This window comes from Notechis scutatus, chromosome 1 (assembly GCF_049901735.1).
Source record: "Notechis scutatus isolate UNSWTSFEM ecotype Mainland chromosome 1, rNotScu1.2, whole genome shotgun sequence".
Taxonomy (NCBI): Eukaryota; Metazoa; Chordata; class Lepidosauria; order Squamata; family Elapidae; genus Notechis; species Notechis scutatus.
Window position 1 is genome coordinate 72745616 of NC_142009.1, and position 8427 is coordinate 72754042.

Below are 8427 nucleotides of genomic sequence, written 5' to 3' on the forward strand. Positions count from 1 at the left end.
GTGAATATTTTATAATCGGTATTTAGGAGTGAAATCGGCCTGTAATTGTTTATATATCTGGGATCTGTATCCTCCTTCGGGATCAGCGAAATCAGCGCCCCCCCTCCATGAGTCTGGCATCCTGGCTGCTAGTAAAACGTCATTAAAAACTTCCAACATAAATGGTCCGATTTGTTCTACTATTCCCTTGTAGAGCTCCCCTGGGATTCCATCTGGGCCCGGGGTTTTGTTATTTTTCTGGTTGTCTATTGCTGATTTCAATTCCGATTCAGTAATGTCTTTATTTAATAGTTCTGCCATTTCTTCCCCAATTACCTTATCTTTAACTTCATCTAAATAGTTCCTTATTCTATCTTCACTAACCTCTTCTTTTTTGTATAGATCTTCAAAGTATTTATGAATTATTTCTTTTTTCTGTTCTATTTCCTGGTATATATCTCCCTTGTTATCTATTAACTGGTATATCATTCTCTTTTCTTTCTTTTTTTTTAATTTATAAGATAGCCATCTTCCTGGCTTGTTGGCATGTTCAAAATAGGTTTGTTTAGTCAAATTCAAATTTGTAATCATTTTTTCTTGTTCAATTAAATTCAATTTATGTTTAGCTATACTTATCTGGTTTTGCAGTTTTGTATCTTTTGGAGTATTCTGTAGTAGAGTTTCCAGCTCCTTAATTCTTTGTTGTAGTTTATTTTGTTGGGAATATTTTTCCTTATTTCTCTTGGCATTATAAGAGATTGTTATACCTCTTATTACCGCCTTCATTGTATCCCATATATTTTGTTTTGTAGTTTCTCCATTATCGTTTTCTTTTATAAAAAAGTTTAATTCGTCCTTTAATTTATTGATGTATTCTTTCTCTTTTATTAATTGAGTGTTTAACGTCCATCTTTTCTTTGGTTTTACCCTACCCTTCCATATTATCTGAATTGGGTTATGATCTGCCCATTCATTGGGCAAAATTTCCACTTCTTTTATTTCGTTTGCTATTTCCCCATTCATCCATGCCATATCTATCCGTGCCCATGTTTGGTGGGGATTTGAATAGAATGTAAACTGTTTTTTCCCAGGATGTAGTCTTCTCCATATATCTGTCAAATTTAGCTCTTTCATCATTTCCCTGCATTAACATGGGGCTATTCTTGATCGTTGGGCTCTGGAGGGTTTCCTCTTCGTTGCAGGGGGGGTTGCCTTCCCCACCCTATGATCCGAGGTTCCCCCACATCGGCACGGGTCTCTCCAGGACTCGAGCACCCCGAAAGATTGCACCAAACTCAAGAAAAGGTTAGCTGAAACCACAGCAGATTTCTGCCCCTCTGCTCGTCCTTGCCTTGCCACCGGAAGCTCTCTGAGAAATTGAGTTTAAATTCTCCCTTGATCTAACTGTGAGGTAGGATAACAATAAACATAGTGTTCCTCTGATCCTATGATGTCCTGCAACTAATGAATAAGAGCAGGTTCAAACAGGGGTCTTGTCCCTTAAAAATGCTGGGAATTGCAGACAAAAACAGTTGAAGGAACTTTTTAATGGCAATTGCATTTCCAAAAATTGAAACATTGAGAGACACAATATTTTCCCACTTTGGACTATTATATTTAATCACTCTTAAAATACAGATATACTAATCAGTCCAATATATCATTCCTATATTAAAAATGAAATATGTTCTGTTCCCATTACCTTTTTATTTTTATTTTGCTTTTATGAATTATTTTTATTTGGTTATTAATTGTTATTTTTACATTTAATATCTTTCCCATACTCTGAACAAAATTGTCCTCAATCTGCTATCCATCAGAGGTATTAGACTGCATTTTTCATACCATTTCCAGCCAACTTGGTCATGCAAGATGGAAGTTGTGGTTAACAGTTGGAGGCACCAAACTGTACATAATGTTTCAGCATGTGTTCTTTTATACTTTTATACTTTTTCTTTCTGCAAAGTCATTTCTGTAGCAAGTTTTTTTTCCTGATGAAGCTTTTACATCATGATGTGGTTTAAAATTATAATTGTGGGCAGCAAGATGTTATCACACAGAACATAGTGTTGCTTAATGTTTAAATGATCATTGCACTCTTACTAATGATTAAGCAGCATGGGAAGAGGAGTTAGATCTATTGATTTACACTGTTTACTCGGTAAACTTTAAAACTAAATACTATATTTTAAGTACTGGTTTAAACTCTTTTTACAATTTAGATTTTCAAACTATGTGTACTATTAAGAGCTTCAAACATGCATTGCCTTGTTCCTAAAAAACTTAATAATATAAAATAATAAATTGACATGCACTGGAATAATGTTCCTAGTTTAAGAAAAATAGTTTATTGCCATGATGAAAATGAAATAGTGTTTAACATAAAGATCTATTCTGGAGGCACAGAATATAACTTTATGTTCTGTTCTCTTGAGTATCATTCAAAACTCAGGATATTTTTTCCACTGATAGAGCGACCAGAGAAGGGTGAGAGGCATTACGTTGCAAAAGGTTATCCCATCTATTACATACGTGTTAACCTATATAATAAAGCTAATTCGAGTATTATTGCTCTCAAGGAGTTTCATATTTGGAAAGAATAAAACACCAGTCATTATAGTTTATTCCAGCTGGATTGAGTAAATGGCTACTTTAGGTGCATTCATAGTTATGTCTGCATTTTTATTTCTAATTAAAAGTTAAATAATTTACAATGTGTTATAAATTTAAAATTTATGATTCTTGACTCTTGATGAGTGTATCTTTTCTTTTATGTATATTGAGAGTATTTGCACCAAGACAAATTCCTTGTGTGTCCTATCACACTTGGCCAATAAAGAATTCTATCTATTCTATCTATCTATGATTCATAAATAATTTTCTTCTAAATGACTATGTATACACTACACAATAGTGCTTCCTATGGGCTTCAAAAAGTTAGAGAATAACTGGATAACAACAAACCGGGAAGAAAATTCTAACCTTTTAATGGTATGTACAGGTGAAACTCGAAAAATTAGAACATCATGCAAAAGTTCATTTATTTCAGTAATGCAACTTAAAAGGTGAAACTAATATATGAGATAGACTCATTACATGCAAAGCAAGGTAGTTCAAGCCGTGATTTGTCATAATTGAGATGATAATGGCTTACAGCTCATGAAAACCGCAAATCCACAATCTCAGAAAATTAGAATATTGTGAAAAGGTTCAATCTTCTGGGCTCAAAGTGTCCCACTCTAATCAGCTAATTAAGCCATAACACCTGCAAAGGGTTCCTGAGCCTTTAAATGGTCTCTCAGTCAGGTTCAGTAGGAATCACAACCATGGGAAAGACTGCTGACCTGACAGTTGTGCAGAAAACCATCATTGACACCCTCCATAAGGAGGGAAAGCCTCAAAAGGTAATTGCAAACTAAGTTGGATGCTGTATCAAAGCACATTAATAGAAAGTTATGTGGAAGGGAAAAGTGTGGAAGAAAAAGGTGCACAAGCAGCAGGGATGCATGCAGCCTGGAGAGGATTGTCAGGAAAAGGCCATTCAAAAGTGTTGGGGACTTTCACAAGGAGTGGACTGAGGCTGGAGTCAGTGCATCAAGAGCCACCACACACAGACGGATCCTGGACATGGGCTTCAAATGTCGTATTCCTCTTGTCAAGCCGCTCCTGAACAAACAACAACGTCAGAAGAATCTTACCTGGGCTAAAGAAAAACAAATCTGGTCGGTTGCTCAGTGGTCCAAAGTCCTCTTTTCTGATGAGAGCAACTTTTGCATCACATTTGGAAACCAAGGACCCAGAGTCTGGAGGAAGAATGGAGAGGCACACACTGCAAGATGCTTGAACTCCAGTGTGAAGTTTCCACAGTCTGTGTTGATTTGAGGAGCCATGTCATCTGCTGGTGTTGGTCCACTTTGCTTCATTAAGTCCAGGGTCAACGCAGCCATCTACCAGGAGATTTTGGAGCACTTCATGCATCCTTCCACAGACAAGCTTTATGGGGATGCTGACTTCATTTTTCAGTAGGACTTGGCACCTGCCCACACTGCCAAAAGCACCAAAACCTGGTTCAGTGACCATAGGATTGTTGTGCTTGATTGGCCAGCAAACTTGCCTGATCTGAACCCCATAGAGAATCTACGGAGCATTGCCAAGAGAAAGATGAGAGACATGAGACCAAACAATGCAGAAGAGCTGAAGGCCGCTATTGAAGCATCCTGGTCTTCCATAACACCTCAGCAGTGCCACAGGCTGATAGCTTCCATGCCACGCCGCATTGAGGCAGGAATTGCTGCAAAAGGGGCCCAAACCAAGTACTGAGTACATATGCATGCTTATACTTTTCAGAAGTCCGATATTGTTCTATGTACAATCCTTGTTTTATTGATTGCATGTAATATTCTAATTTTCTGAGATTGTGGATTTGGGGTTTTCATGAGCTGTAAGCCATAATCATCACAATTATGACAAATCACGGCTTGAACTACCTTGCTTTGCATGTAATGAGTCTATCTCATATATTAGTTTCACCTTTTAAGTTGCATTACTGAAATAAATGAATTTTTGCACGATATTCTAATTTTTCGAGTTTCACCTGTAGTATTTATCTAGATTTCTACTATCCAGATAAAGTAACTGTATAAACAAAACACAAATACCAAAGGGAAAGAAATAAATCAACAGTGAGTGTCCATTTCCAACACTATTATTTTTATGTAAATTCATAAATATTACGGTCCTTGTTTTCAGCTCTATAGTAGTCTCAAATCACATAAAATGAAAAAAAAAGTTACACATTAAGGAAACAACATTTTTCAACATTCACGGAATAGTTTGCATTATGTTAATCAGAAGCAAGTGAATATTATATTTTGAGTATCTGAATACTGACTATAAAATCTATATTCTGACTACTTTGACATTTTGTCGAGAATTTTGTCAACAAAACGTCTGTTTTCATTATAATGGAAATTTCAACTAAGTGATATTAACACCTGAGATTATTTTAATGTACTAGTATAAAAGTTTCTGAAATGTAAAGACAATGCTTAATATAGTGATATAAAGAATTAGTTAATTTGAGATTTAAAATATTGTCCCAAAGGTGCTTTTTCAAAAGATACCTGGACTTTGTTTTTCCTTGAAAACATTTTGTTTCTCATCCAAGTAGCTTCTTCAGTTAAAAAACACCCTTGAGACAATCATGACCTGGATGACTAAAAATCTCCATAGATACTTAAAATATTCCATTCATTTGTTATAAAAGTAATCTTTTAAATGAGTCTATCCTTTTTTGTACCTGAGTTTTCTCCTTTACTATTTAATTTTCATTGAAGCCAAACAAATTAAGAAGTACCGCATGGAAGAGCACAATGGTGAATGATTTCAATAGTCTATTTAATATTCATAGAGATATATCACAAGTGAATGAGTTCAACTAAGCAACATAGCTATTAAAGAGAGCTTCACTGCTGAACTATATGTACTAAAATGTAAGCAACTGCACCCTCCAGGAATTGCAGCAAGTAAAAAGCTGCTTGCATCCCATTATATGGATTCTACACCATTAGATTCACAGGACATGATGAACATGTTTACAGGTTACTTTAAGTTATTCAAGTTGTTTAATAGGGATGCACATGCACCATTATTTTACTCTCTGTCCCATATAACTTTTTAACTAGTCACTGGCTTTTCTAACAAAAAGGTATAACTAAGGCTGTTCTTTTTGGCATGTACACACTGTGTTTGAGATCTTAGAAAGAAAAAAATTGTAGCAAATATGAGATGGATAATGAAGTGAGAAATTAATAAGTTTACTTTTGCTTTATCACAGCAAAGCTTTTATGGTTGGGCCCAAAATGTTAAACTTTGAGTGCATGTAAAATTTGATTTTAGTTTTGATTAGAAATAGACCCTTTTGGAGCTCTGTTCCAGGCGCAGGCTGTTCCACTGCTTAATAGCATTTATGATAATGAAATTTTTCCTTATTTGCATTTGGATCTCTCTCTGTACAGCTTCCATATTTTTGTTTTACTCTTGGGCACTATGCAAAACCTTCTGTGATATTTAATGTTTAATAAAGCAAAGGGAAGAGGTGGAAAAGACAGCAAAGCAAATTCTAAATTTAAGAGCACATGACCTCTTAACTTCTGAGATTTAACAGCCAGATAAACTTTTAAAAAACCCAATTAATATAGTTATATACTCCCTTACTGGACCACTCAATGTTTTGGTCTATTAAAGAGACAATCAATAACATCCCACAGTAGTCTATGTTGTAGAATTCAAGAAAGTAAGAATTTAGTTCCACATGCAGTAGAGAAAAAGATAATGAATGCCTGAATTATGAGAGAAGAAACAGATGCACGCACACACACAAACACACAGACATACAGAAGTTGTTATGGCCAATGTACTAGAGTTTAAATAGAGTTAGATTACCCTTGACTTAGATTGACAATAGTATTGTGATCTGTATCAATTATTTAAAGGGCTCAGTTCAAAGAAGGATCAGTATGGTTTTGTACTTAAGACTGGACTTTGAAGAAACAGAACAGAAAGTCTATTGACACTTTTGAATATTGGTATGGAAGAAGTCTTGAAATAATTCCAGGGATAGCTAACATAACAAATAAATGGATCATCAAAGAAATCAACTCATCACTGGAGGCAGACATTTATTTACTTTTCACATTTCTGTATTGCGGATCTCCCTCAAAGATTATACTTTAAACAATTACATGAAGACAGAATTTCTGGACAAGTTTGTAATGCCAGGAAAGGTGGAAGAGGACAACCATCAGCATTAACTCAGCTGTAGCACCAATGCATGCACCACTGGAAAACCCAAAGGACCAATATGGTGACAAATCCTCATTAAAAAAAAATCTATTTAACTGCTAAGAATTAACATTGACTGGAGAGCATAATCAATTCATGTTTAATGGTAGTCTAGCAGTAAGGAGACCCAGATTCAAGAGTTAAGGACACTGTTACTAAGAATAGGCTGAGAAAAATGTGCTTGCATACAGAACAGCAGAGAAAAGGGAAACTATTGGAATGATAACCTGTCTGGAAATATTTATGTGTAATAGGGAAAGTAACAGGTGCATTTTCAAAAACCTGAAGTTATCTTTAAAACTATCAAAATCAAGCAAACAATAAATCTATAAATTCACCATGGCCTTTGTCCAACACAAATGCTCAGGTTCAAGAAAAAGTATGGAAAAGAACATCTATGAAAATCTTTTTCAAAAATCAAATGTTTGCTTTTTCTCTACAAATGAATCAAGCATCAACTAGGTTAAGGCTGCTTCAGGATATAAACTTTATTTAGTATTATGTGGCGGCTTCTGGAGCAGCACATCATCTACACCGATTATACATAGTTCTCGACTTAAGACCACAATTAAACCCAAAATTTCTGTAGACAAGTTGTTTTGCCCCATTTTATGGTCTTTCTTGCCACAGTTGCTAAGTGAATTATTGCAGTTAAGATAGTAACACAGTTAAGTGATTCTAGTTTCGCCATTGCCTTTGCTTGTCGGGTTGCAAAAGGTGATCACTTGATATCATAAATACATACTAGGCATCCAAATTTTGATCACATGACCATGAGGATGATGCAATACTCATGAAAAATGGTCATAAGTCACATTTTTCAGTGCCTACGTTGTAAGTTGAAGGCTACTGGTGTTTTGTTTATATGCCACCCTCACAAGTGGGAAGTTCATAAAGAGATATTTCTTCATAATTGATTATCCTCCTTAAGCACACTAACTTGTGTATAGAAAAGTTTTGTTGTTGTGTACACAAGACCTTTAAATACTTCAGAATTCCACAATTGCAACATATTTCAAAGTTTCCATCTTTGATGTGATATTATTCCAGTGTTTTGTAACCACAAAATAATCCCAAAAGCTGTTTTTTTTAATCAGTATTCTAAAATTGAATTGAACATCTGTTAATAGAATCCCTAATATTTGGAAAAATAATAGTGTATGTAAATATTCCTAAACAGCCATGAGGACGAAACCACCTATAAGCAAGTGACATACTGCTCGCTGTTACATACTGATGCGAAAGAATGTTGTACAGAAATAGGCAGGAAGAACATATTGCACAAAAAATGCTTCCCCAAAGCTAATCACTACCTCGCCTTTCCCGCACCCACCCCAAATCCCTCTAGAGACCTTTTACCTTCTGTTGACGGTTATAAACTACCTCCTCTTGTTTTGAAGGTGCGCGTGGTTCTTTCCTATTGGCCACTCTCTTCGCCCCTCCCCTTTCGTCACTCGAGTTACGGTACTGTGGAGACCGAAAGATAAGCTGACGGGAAGGGAGATGGTTGGTGTACTACGTTTCCCAAGAAGCTTTGCGCGGGGCGAAGCTCTGTGATTGCTGCTGCTTACTGCTCCTCCTCCTCCTATGTAAAGGAAAGTGCTT